We start from the raw sequence: 13,345 nt of genomic DNA, 5'->3' as shown, positions 1-13,345 counted from the left end.
CCACAAACTCTAGTCAGTCATTCAGCCACTATATGGTCTCCTCATACTGATGCCACCCCCAGGCTCTGTCATTGTGCTGCCATGTGACATGTGACTCATTGTTAGATTTGGTCCTTTGTACCCACATGCCAGGGCCTGGTATACCAAAACTTGGGAGTTAAAAGTTCAATTTCAAAATCCTTAATTTTAATTTCAAAATCTTTCATTTCCATTTAAAATTCTTACATTTTAATGGTCTCATCATGCTTTTGCCAACTCCACGCTGTGCCATTCACACACGTGGTCTCCTCATGCTTCAGCCACCTCCAGGCTGTGTCATTCAGCCACTATATGGTCTCCATATATTGACTGTGTATTGTAGGAAACATTTGGGTATCCTTGAGTTACTCTCCAAGCATTATTTCCATGTTGATACCAGACCAGTAATAAAATGAATATTGCCAGAAACAGGGAACTGTGGATAGTGACCACAAGTTGTGGGAATTGACTGACTATCACAGGTGGTAGAGTTACCATTTTGAAGTACCTCAGTTCCAGTAGGCTTTAAGTCATTCATTGTTTGTTGTGGTTCTTCAGTTGCAGAATTAAGTTGTATCATGTTTTCCTGTTCCTCCAATGAGCTAATGTCACTGGAACACACAATACTCATATTGTCATCTAATGAAGGATCCTTTTCATTTCAAACATTTTAATGGTTTCGTCAAGCTGCTGCCAACTCCCGGATGTGCCATTTAGACACTATATGGTCTCCTCATGCTCCAACTCCAGGCTGTGTCATTCAGGCAATATTTGGTTTACTGATGCTGCTGGGCCTGGGTCTGGTAATAAAAATGTTGCTATGGTAGCACTAGCTACCCAAAATCTGCAGTTTAAATTTCAGAATTCATCTTTTAATCTTAGTGATTGTGAAGCCCTAGTGTCTACTCATGCTGCTGACAACTCCTGGCTTTGCCATTCAGACACTATATGGTCTCCTCATGCTTCACCCAACTCCAGGTTGTGTCATTCAGCCAATATATGGTTTACTGATGCTGCTGGGCCTGGACTTTATTTTATTTTATTCATGTTTTATGACCCTTTTCTTTTTTCTTTTCCCCCATTGATAATGTATAATTTTATAGTGTATAAAATGTTTAGAAATATTATCAATAATTGTTATAATTACAATAATGGTCAGATGAATTCATTTGTGTGGGCTGGTATGCATATGTGTGTAAAATAAAAAACATGAAGTATCAATAATTTATCATATAAACAAAAATATAAACTAAAACATTTAGTAATAATAAGACATAAGGACAACTGAATATAATTATAAGCTATTTATAATTATAAACTAAAGACTTAAAATTACTTTTATTTGAGATATATTGAGGATTGTTCACATTTGATCATGACATCTATTGTGACAATATATAGCCGTTCTCTTTAATGAGTCCGGTATAAAAGTGGACACACCCCTGGAAATCAGAGCGTGTTCACACACCAAAAGACAAAAAAGATATACCGCTGGAAATCAGAGCGTGTTCAGACACCAAAAGACAGAATACATACACCCCTGGAAATCAGAGTGTGTTCACACCAAAAAACACCAAAAAACACATTTGATCTTGACATCTATTATGATATACACGTTCTCTTTAATGAGTCTGCTATATAAAAAATAGGCACACCCTTGGAAATCAGAGCATGTTCACACACCAAAAGATAGAATAGATACACCCCTGGAAATCAAAGAGTGTTCACACACAAAAAAACACATTTGATCCTGACATCTATTATGATATAGTCGTTCTCTTTAATGAGTCTGGTATATAAAAAATATAGCTATTTTTGAGAGTGAAACGTTGAGGGGGGCATTGTTCACTGGTTTTAAATTGCTGTGTGCTTTAACCTATGACAGTGGATCCGGAGCATAGTCACTTAAATGCTCCCCGCTATCTGACCATGTTTAATGGAGCCATCAGAGCCCTTATCATTTTGAAATCAGATGGTTAATTGCACACAGTGCTTTTAAATGTGTGTGTTTTTTATCTTATTTTTGGACACCAACTACTAGTTACTATTATTATTTCAAGTGGACCTGATCAATAAAGACCTTTTAATTGATGGTTGGGACCTGAGGGTATTTTGGACCACCTTTGGTGGTTTATTGGTTTTTGGTATACAAAAAATAGACACACCTATGATATCAGAGCGTGTTCATATACCAGGAGACAGAATGGATGCACCCTTTAAAGTCGGAGCGTGTTCACACACCAAGAAACACACTTGATACTGACATCTATTATGACAATATATAGCCGTTCTCTTTAAAGAGTCCGGTATAAAAATACATACACTCCTGGAAATCAGAGTGTATTCACACACTAAAAGACAGAATAGATACACCCCTGAAATTAAAGCGTGCTCACACACCAAAAAACACAATACAAAATAAAACAAATATTATGCACAGATTTGCTTACCTCCCACAGTGAGTTTGCATGCTATGCTGAAAGTTGTTATTATGTGTATCTTGTATTTTCTGTAACTTTATAATCTTTCATTCCTGATACAAAAGTTGTTAAAGAGTTAACTTTTTTTCTTTATATAAGTGATTACCATGTCTGATGAAGCCGCGCATGTGCGGTGAAACGCGTTGCATTTTAATAAACCTTTTATACTCACCTGATGTGCCTGTTCCGAGTCAGCGCCGCAAAAGACCCACCGCACCTTTGAAGTACATTTGTCTCTAACTCCAGGCTGTGTCATTCAGGCAATATATGGTTTCCTGACGCTGCTGGGCCTGTGTTTGGACCTAAACATTTTTATGGTAGCACTAGCTACCCTAAATCTTCAATTTAAATTTCAAAATTCATCTTTTTTTCTTAGGGATTGTGAAGCCCTGGTGTCTACTCATGCTGCTGCCAACTCCTGGCTGTGCCATTCAGACACTATATGGTTTACTGATGCTGCTGGGCCTGGGTCTTGGAATAAAAATTTTGTTATGGTAGCACTAGCTACCCAAAATCTTCAGTTTAAATTTCAGAATTCATCTTTTAATCTTAGTGATTGTGAAGCCCTAGTGTCTACTCCTGCTGCTGCCAACTCCAGGCTGCGCCATTCAGACACTATATGGTCTCCTCGTGCTTCAGCCAACTCTAGGCTGTGTCATTCAGGCAATATATGGTTTACTGATGCTGCTGGGCCTGGACCTAAAAAAATTATGGTAGCATTAGCTACCATAAATCTTCAATTTAAATTTCAAAATTCATCTTTTAATCTTAGGGATTGTGAAGCCCTAGTGTCTACTCATGCTGCTGCCAACTCCTGGCTGTGCCATTAAGACACTATATTGTCTCCTCATGCTTTAGCCAACTCCAGGCTGTGTTATTCTGGCAATATATGGCTTACTGATGCTGCTGGGCCTGGGTCTGGTAATCATTTTTTTTATGGTAGCACTAGCCACCCAAAATCTTCAGTTTAAATTTCAGAATTCATCTTTTAATCTTAGTGATTGTGAAGCCCTAGTGTTTTCTCATGCCGCTGACAACTCCTGTCTTGCCATTCAGAAACTATATGGTCTCTTCATGTTTCAGCCAACTCCAGGCTGTATCATTCAGGCAATATATGGTTTACTGATGCAGCTGTGCATGGACCTAAAAAAAAATTACGGTAGCACTGGCTACCATAAATCTTCAATTTCAATTTCAAAATTCATCTTTTAATCTTAGGGATTGTGAAGCCCTAGTGTCTACTCATGCTGCTGCCAGCTCCAGGCTGTATCATTCAGCCACTACATGGTCTCCTCATGCTGCCAACACTTCCGCGCTGTGTCATTCAGCCACTGTATGGTCTCCTCATGCTGCCAAAACCTCCATGCTGTCATTCAGCCACTATATGGTCTCCTCATACTGATGCCACCTCCAGGCTCTGTCATTGTGCTGCTCTGTGGCAGTGATTCTAAAAGTGATGCCTGTAATCTGCATGTCATTCTGAATAACAGTATTATTTCACTAACCCAGCACACTCCATGTGCGTGTTTGAACACAGCAAATCGTTCTACACCCCTATTGAGGCTCTCTGTAGGCCAGAAATAGCCATTTTTAATATAGATTCACTGTGAATCGGCCAAATCGAATTTTTCAAAAGTTTGCTCATCTATAATTATTATTATCATTGTCAAGAAATTACCCTAACAAGTTTAAAATTGCAAGGAGTTCAAATTCTACATATTTTAAAGATAATGTATCGCCCAGAGTTATTGATTTGAGTCATACAGTATATCAATTTTTTTTTCACTATTTAATTTTTTTATTTTACTTAGGGTAAAGTCATATTGCCTGAACTTTTTTGCACAACATTTAGAGATTTAGGGGGAGATTTATCAAAACCTGTGCATGGGAAAAGTTGCCTTGTTGCCCATAGCAACCAATCTGATCCTCTGCAAAACGAATGAAGAAATCTGATTGGTTGCTATGGGCAATAAGGCCACTTTTCCTCTGTACAGGTTTTGATAAATCTTCCCCATGCTTCACAGCAAGCCCAACAAAACTATTCCACTGACTTCTTTGAGAGACTTTTCTAGGCCTGCTCTTTAACTTATGCAGCAAGACAATGGATCCTTAGGTTAATAATAATTTTTCTTAATGTTTTATGTATAATAAAATCTTAGTAACACTTGCCTTTAGCTCAGATTTTCTTTCTTTAGGTACCAGGCATATGCAATCTTCTGGCTATCTCCAATCTCCTTTACTCAGTAGCAAATCCAAAAGCATCTTGTTGAACTGAGTGTAGCAAATATTTAGCATGTAACTCAGTTAAAAACTTGAATGGTGAGTAAATGACTTGTCATATAGCTGGTTACCTGAAAATGAAGAATCGGCATTATAAAAAGAGGCTACATATGATTCTGGGATTGAAACTGGTAAATAATTAAACATATACAGTAAGACAGTCACAAAATATACCTTTGGGACCTAACCTTTTATTATTGTTATTGTTGTATGGAACCTTGTACCATAAATATAATCTCATACAAGGATATTATTAGATTTTTTTTCTGTGCTCTCACCCTTCATGTGTGCCATAATATGAAGAACCACAGTAGATGATTGTGTTCTATAAACTAATAACAATCATAACTGGATACAAAGGAAACACAACAATAGAATGCATTTGAAAAAAATGTGAAGAGATTTAAGGAATATCATGGACAGATATAAAAACAATTACATTAACCCCTTAAGGATGCAGGGCATACAGGTACACCCCAGTTCCTGAGTCCTTAAGGACTGAGCGCGTACCTGTGAGCCTTGATCCCGATAATGGGGTTTCAAGCATTCTCACAAGCAGAGAATGGGTTAAATCCCGTGGGTCCCAGTTGCTATGGGCAGCCAGGGCCCACGGTTAGACCACGGGAGGGTCCTCACCTGCCTCCTCGTTGTCAGATTGGCGATCTACGGATCCATGCCTGTGCAGCAGGCTAGAGCAGCAGATCACCGGTTACACTGATCAGTGCTTTGCTATGGCATAGCACTAATCAGTATCTGCAATCAGAAGACTGCATTTTGTAGCCCCCTATGGGGGCAAAAAAAAGGATTAAAAAAATGTAATAAAAGTTCATTAACCCCCTATTAAAAGTTTTAATCACCCCCCTTTTTCCATTGTTTTAATAAAATGATGTAATAAAGAATAAAAATAATCATATGTGGTCCCGCTTGCGTAAATGTCCAAACTATTAAAATATAAGGTTAGCTAAACCACATGGTGATGGCGTACACATAAAAAAATACCAAATTCTAAAATTGTGCATTTTTTGGTCACTTCAAAACATCAAAACAAAAATGGTACCGATAAAACGACTAAAATAAAAAAGTCATAGGGGTCAGAAGATGCCAATTTTAAACATACTAATTTTGGTGCATGTAGTTTATATATTTTTTTAAGTATTAAAATAAAATAAAATCTATATAAATTGGGTATCCTTGTAACCATATGGACCTACAGAATAAAAATAAGGTGTCATTTATACTGAAAAATGCACTGCATTGAAACGGGAGCACCCACAATTTACAAAATGGAGTTTCTTTTTTCATTTCACCCCACAAATAATATTTGTTTGGTTTCGCCGCAGGTTATATTATAAAATAAGTGATGTCCTTACAATGTTCAGTTGGTGACGCAAATAATAAGCCATTACATGGGTCTCTAGGTGCAAAATTGAAAGCGTTATGATTTTTAGAAGGGAAGGAGGAAAAAACGAAAATGCAAAAACGAAAACTTGCTGTGCTTAATGTCTCTTAAATAAAGCTTGAACGATTCAATGGTGCATTACTTTTGTGGTGGCCTGCTGCAGGCTTTATCAGCCGCTACACTAGGTAGACTTGTATGGATGAGGTCCTGGAAGGTCTGCTGTAGTGCCAAGGGCCTGCACTTCCATGTTTCCATATTGCCTGTGTTGCACTGTTTCTGTATGTGTATACCGAGATACTTGCAGAGAACAAGGGGTAAATTGGATGAAATCTATTTTTATTGTTTTAAATCAAAACAGTTAAACACCATCAATATAAACCCAATCAACACAAACATCATTGGGCTGCTTACTTCTCCAAGAAGGCCTTAAAGGGCAGAACCTCATCCCTTCACATCCCCCTTGGATCTGTACCCTTCTAACTTAAACTTATCCTTTATTATGTGAAGCTTTGCCCTAGCTCCTATAACGCACCACCCCTTCTTGCCCTTCTACCAACCACTTAGACTATGATCTGCTGCCTAATCCGATGATTGCACTCCACATGACATAGAAAGGAAAGGAAAAAGAGAAGGAAAAAAAACACAAAAATCCACCCCCAGGGGCTCCCCTCCAGCCCTCCCTTCCTACCATCCTCCTATCCCAACAATTGACAGAACATAAGTCCTGTAAAGGCTTTCCAGGTACTCCAGAGCCGCTCATAATTTGCTAATCGACCATGCGCCTCGGCCATGCACTCCTCAGCCCTATTTTTAGTGGATAACTCTACAGACCAGTCCAAAAGCGAGGGAGTTGTTTCCTTCCTCCAGTATCTTGATATCACTAATCTGGCTGCCGCCCCAAAAAATCTCAAGATCCTGGCCTTATGTGGTCGAGCTAACGCTTTACTAGATGATAGCAAAGCTATCTGGGGTGTGTTTTCCACTTCTTTCCCGTCAAATATTGAAAATATATGAAGAACCTTATCCCTAATCCTCTAGCAACTCCACCAGATATGTAGGAGAGTTCCTTCCTCAGCTTTGCATCTCCAATATCTTTCAGGTTGCTCTGGGTACATTATATGTAGTAATCTTGGGCACCTGTACCACCTTGACACAATTTTATAGTTTTTCTCTTTCACCCTGGCTGATATAGACATTTCAGCAGACCTTAAACAGATTCTGTTAATTCTCAACCTCGCTGAACACTACCCCCAATTACAGAAGAAATCTGCCCTGCCTCCATTGCTCGCCTTTAGCAACACCTGATATACTTTTTACAACTTCCTCGTACATTCTTCTGGATTTAAGAACAACATGTCTATATCTTTGGGTTTCCAGTTTTCAATAGCTCTTCGATTTGTCAACAAGAATTACTTAATCTAGGAATAGATATCTACAATAGATATAGAATAGAATCTAGCCAAGATGTCCTAGCATCAACAAAAAATTCTGTCCACTTCTCTAATGGTATTACTTGGTTAATAACCCATACATCCTTTATTCTACTTTTCTCAACGTCCAGCCACCAACAATATTTCAAATATATTTCTATAATAACTGGTAACACTGATGACAGCTGTGGTCAGCTAAGGGAATTATAGGTGCACCTCAAATGACAAATAATTTAGTGAAGATACTATAAGAACAAGAGGTACTGGATGTCATGGTATGGTAGGTGTGCAATGTGTTCTCTTCATCTTATTACTTTCATACAATCTCAGTAATTAATTTAGCTTTTCATACAAAAATAGTTTTTTTTTTTCTAAAGCCCTTACCCATTGAGCATACCTTTTACTGAATTGTGACTCATTCAGTGACTAATAGAGAGGAGAGACCTAAAACAAAGACCAAAACAGTCTACTCATTATGATGCCATTTCCATGATCCCTGAGATGATTCCTTACCCACAAACAAGCATGGGGAGAAAATTGTCCCTGAAATAAATAAATACCTGCACAGCTAGTGCTCCATTAATTACTATTGGGCTTTCAAACATTGCAGAGCTCAGTGCTTGGCAATGCTCAGAACCCTATAGAAGTGAATATACATGTAGGTTACATGGGCTGTCTTTTTGGTCATTTCAATTGTAGTCGATTTGAAAAATAGGTTTATTTACTTTAATTCCTATGTTAAACTACAGTTAATACCCTGTGATATCACAATGAGCCTTGTTACATCTGGCTGTCAAACCGTACTACGTAACATTTGTAAAAATCTACTTTATGTAACATTTTACAGCTGCTATGCTTTACAGTATTGACAATATTGACATTTCATTTGCAATGCTTCCTAACTTTTCGGTTGTATGCTACTGTACATGGTTTTCTGGTATTTTCCCCAGTGTCTGGTGTATTACTAATGACTATTTCTCTCAGAGCCATGTTTCCAGTGAAATCCTCATGTCTGAACTGTACCGGCCGCAGCATTTATTAAGTAATCCCTCACCCCCCTATTAGATTGTAGCTGATCACATTAAATGATTGTAAGGACCTTTAAACCATCATTTGTTTTATGTTCGCCATGTTCCCTGCTTGTTGCTTAGATAAAATAAGGTTATTCATCACTCAATAAAGGAGAGGACCTCAGGGCTGATGTACCTGACAAAGAGCTAAATCTGTTTAGCTAAAGTATCTAGCTGAGCGTAATGAGAACCACAGCTTAGAAAGCAGGGGCTGTGATGTTTCTTGTTCCTGATGTGTGACCACTTTATTATGGAGTACAACCAAGGTGATACTCGTGGGTCCAGGCCCCTATATGATAAAGGAGCACAACCACAACAATGGCCATCATAAAATAGAGTAATGTTGTATCTGTTTGAGCTTATCATATTTCTTCTTGGAAGATATGACCTAAGTCAGTTCTAAATTGTCTCAATTCTGCAATGAATAAACCTGACATTTGCTGTCTGACACTATAGCTCAGTGGGAACTGACCACTAGGACCCCTGTTGATCACAAGAATAGAGGTGAAATATCCCCCTGCAATCAAGGGCGTGTCCTGTGTACATGTGACCAGCGCTTCATTCATTGCCTATGGAGCCGCTCTCAGCAATGCATTTATGCTAGACAAGTTGAAGTATTTAAATAAGTGTGCAAGTTCACCAGATGAACCTAGAAAATATAATATGGAGTGGTTAAAATGCAAACCTTTACTATAATTCTATTAGCACAATTCTTTAGTAGCAGAAGATCTACAGATTATGTACTTTCTAAAGATCTGTCAGTTCTCCAGACAATTTTTTTTTAGCAAATACAGTGGTCCCTCAACATACGATGGTAATCCGTTCCAAATGGACCATCGTTTGTTGAAACCATCGTATGTTGAGGGATCCGTGCAATGTAAAGTATAGGACAGTGGTCTACAACCTGCTGACCTCCAGATGTTGCAAAACTACAACACCCAGCATGCCCGGACAGCCAACGGCAGACCATTGATATTGGAGGTTATACTCACGTGTCCCCGCCACTCTGGACCATCACCGCTCATCACCGCTGCCCTAGATGTCGCCCCCCATCGCTGTCGCCGCGAACCCATGGTGTCCGCGACACTCCGGCAAGGCCTCTGCTTCCCTGGCATCCTCGCTCTCCGTCGCCGCCATCACGTCGTTACCCACACCGATCCTATTGGATGACGGGACGGCGTGCGCAGCAACGTGATGAAGACGGTGGAGAGCGCTGACGATGCAGGGGTTACCGAAGAGGACGCGCCGGAGCCCTGAGGACAGGTAAGTGATCGTCAGCGGACCACAAGGGGCACCATAAACGGCTTGTCACGATGCCGGCTGGCAGGTAGTGGATCCTCTGTGCCAGAGAGGGATTGGCGTGGACCGTGCTAGTGGATCGGTTCTAAGTCACTACTGGTTTTCACCAGAGCCCGCCGCAAAGCGGGATGGTCTTGCTGCGGCGGTAGTGACCAGGTCGTATCCACTAGCAACGGCTCAACCTCTCTGGCTGCTGAAGATAGGCGCGGTACAAGGGAGTAGACAGAAGCAAGGTCGGACGTAGCAGAAGGTCGGGGCAGGCAGCAAGGATCGTAGTCAGGGGCAACGGCAGGAGGTCTGGAACACAGGCTAGGAACACACAAGGAAACGCTTTCACTGGCACGATGGCAACAAGATCCGGCGAGGGAGTGAAGGGGAAGTGAGGTGATATAGGGAAGTGCACAGGTGATAACACTAATTGGAACCACTGCGCCAATCAGCGGCGCAGTGGCCCTTTAAATCGCAAAGACCCGGCGCGCGCGCGCCCTAGGGAGCGGGGCCGCGCGCGCCGGGACAGGACAGACGGAGAGCGAGTCAGGTACGGGAGCCGGGGTGCGCATCGCGAGCGGGCGCTACGCGCATCGCGAACCGCATCCCGGCTGGAGGCGGTATCGCAGCGCCCCGGGTCAGTGGAACTGACCGGAGCGCTGCAGTGAGAAGAGTGTAGCGAGCGCTCCGGGGAGGAGCGGGGACCCGGAGCGCTCGGCGTAACAGTACCCCCCCCCTTGGGTCTCCCCCTCTTCTTGGGGCCTGAGAACCTGAGGACCAGACTTTTGTCCAGGATATTGTCCTCAGGTTCCCAGGACCTCTCTTCTGGACCACAACCCTCCCAATCCACTAAAAAGAAGGTTTTCCCTCTGACCTTTTTAGATGCTAAAATCTCTTTGACGGAGAAGATGTCCGAGGAGCCGGAGACAGGAGTGGGAGGAACAGATTTGGGAGAGAAACGGTTAATGATAAGTGGTTTAAGAAGAGAAACGTGAAAGGCATTAGGAATACGAAGAGAAGGGGGAAGAAGAAGTTTGTAAGAGACAGGATTAATCTGGCGCAAAATTTTGAAAGGACCAAGATAGCGTGGTCCCAACTTATAGCTAGGGACACGGAAGCGGACATATTTAGCGGAGAGCCATACCTTGTCTCCAGGGGAAAAAATGGGAGGAGCTCTTCTTTTCTTATCCGCGAATTTCTTCATGCGTGAAGAAGCCTGTAAGAGAGAATTTTGGGTCTCTCTCCATATGATGGAAAGATCACGAGAAATTTCATCCACAGCGGGCAGACCAGAGGGCAAGGGGGTAGGGAGGGGAGGAAGAGGGTGACGGCCGTACACCACGAAAAATGGGGATTTGGAGGAAGATTCAGAGACTCTGAAATTATACGAGAATTCGGCCCAAGGTAGAAGATCTGCCCAGTCATCCTGGCGGGAGGAAACAAAATGTCGTAAATAATCACCCAAGACCTGGTTAATTCTTTCTACTTGTCCATTGGATTGAGGATGATATGCAGAAGAAAAATTTAATTTACTCTTGAGTTGTTTACAGAGAGCCCTCCAGAATTTAGACACGAATTGGACGCCTCTATCCGAGACGATCTGCGTAGGCAGCCCGTGAAGACGAAAAATGTGTACAAAAAATTGTTTAGCCAACTGAGGCGCTGAAGGAAGACCAGGAAGAGGGATGAAATGTGCCATTTTGGAGAATCGATCAACGACCACCCAAATAACAGTGTTGCCATGGGATGGGGGTAAGTCAGTAATAAAATCCATACCAATCAGAGACCAAGGCTGTTCGGGGACAGGCAGAGGATGAAGAAAACCAGCGGGCTTCTGGCGAGGAGTCTTATCCCGGGCACAGATAGTGCAGGCTCGCACAAAGTCCACCACATCAGTCTCTAGAGTCGGCCACCAATAGAAGCGAGAGATGAGTTGCACAGATTTCTTGATGCCCGCATGACCTGCGAGATGGGAGGAGTGACCCCATTTGAGGATTCCGAGGCGTTGGCGTGGAGAAACAAAGGTCTTTCCTGGAGGAGTTTGCCTGATGGAGGCTGGAGAAGTGGAAATCAGGCAGTCAGGAGGAATGATGTGTTGAGGAGAGAGTTCAACTTCAGAAGCATCTGAGGAACGAGAGAGAGCATCGGCCCTAATGTTCTTATCGGCAGGCCGAAAGTGAATTTCAAAATTAAATCGGGCAAAGAACAGAGACCACCTGGCCTGACGAGGATTCAGCCGTTGGGCAGACTGGAGGTAGGAGAGGTTCTTGTGATCGGTGTAAATAATAACTGGAAATCTTGATCCCTCCAGCAGATGCCTCCATTCCTCAAGTGCTAATTTAATGGCTAGAAGCTCTCGATCCCCGATGGAGTAGTTCCTCTCCGCCGGAGAGAAGGTCCTAGAAAAAAAACCACAAGTAACAGCATGCCCGGAAGAGTTTTTTTTGTAGAAGGACAGCTCCAGCTCCCACTGAGGAGGCATCAACCTCCAATAGGAAGGGTTTAGATGGGTCAGGTCTGGAGAGCACGGGAGCCGAAGAAAAGGCAGACTTGAGCCGTTTAAAGGCGTCTTCCGCTTGAGGAGGCCAAGACTTGGGATCGGCATTTTTTTTGGTTAAAGCCACAATAGGAGCCACAACGGTAGAAAAATGTGGAATAAATTGCCTGTAATAATTGGCGAACCCCAAAAAACGTTGGATGGCACGGAGTCCGGAGGGGCGTGGCCAATCTAAGACGGCAGAGAGTTTGTCTGGATCCATTTGTAGTCCCTGGGCAGAGACCAAGTATCCTAGGAAAGGAAGAGATTGGCATTCAAACAGACATTTCTCTATTTTGGCATAGAGTTGATTGTCACGAAGTCTCTGAAGAACCATACGGACATGCTGGCGGTGTTCTTCTAGATTGGCAGAAAAAATCAGGATATCGTCCAGATATACAACAACACAGGAGTATAGGAGATCACGAAAAATTTCATTAACAAAGTCTTGGAAGACGGCAGGGGCGTTGCACAGGCCAAAGGGCATGACCAGATACTCAAAGTGTCCATCTCTGGTGTTAAATGCCGTTTTCCATTCATCCCCCTCTCTGATGCGGATGAGATTATAAGCACCTCTTAAGTCCAGTTTGGTAAAAATGTGGGCACCTTGGAGGCGATCAAAGAGTTCAGAGATGAGGGGTAGGGGGTAGCGGTTCTTAACCGTGATTTTATTAAGACCGCGGTAGTCAATGCAAGGACGTAGAGAGCCATCTTTTTTGGACACAAAGAAAAATCCGGCTCCGGCAGGAGAGGAGGATTTACGGATAAAGCCCTTTTTTAAATTTTCCTGGACGTATTCAGACATGGCAAGAGTCTCTGGGACGGACAGAGGATAGATTCTGCCC

The 13,345-nt window shown here is 42.1% G+C and overlaps 1 protein-coding gene across 5 annotated transcripts in view; it reads right to left on the bottom strand.

Moving 5' to 3' along the window:
- GRIN2D (glutamate ionotropic receptor NMDA type subunit 2D) overlaps positions 1-13,345 on the bottom strand; it is an 855,799-nt gene that overhangs the window by 500,902 nt on the left and 341,552 nt on the right. For all 5 annotated transcript variants that reach the window (XM_056544763.1, XM_056544766.1, XM_056544762.1 and 2 more), the window contains one exon: positions 4,668-4,849. The gene's annotated coding sequence lies outside the window, so the exon portion shown is untranslated. The remainder of the gene's footprint in view (positions 1-4,667; positions 4,850-13,345) is intronic.

Source organism: Hyla sarda, chromosome 10, assembly GCF_029499605.1.
Source record: "Hyla sarda isolate aHylSar1 chromosome 10, aHylSar1.hap1, whole genome shotgun sequence".
Lineage (NCBI taxonomy): Eukaryota > Metazoa > Chordata > Amphibia > Anura > Hylidae > Hyla > Hyla sarda.
The sequence above is the reverse complement of the archived record's forward strand: the minus strand, read 5'-3'. Positions and strand labels throughout refer to the sequence as shown.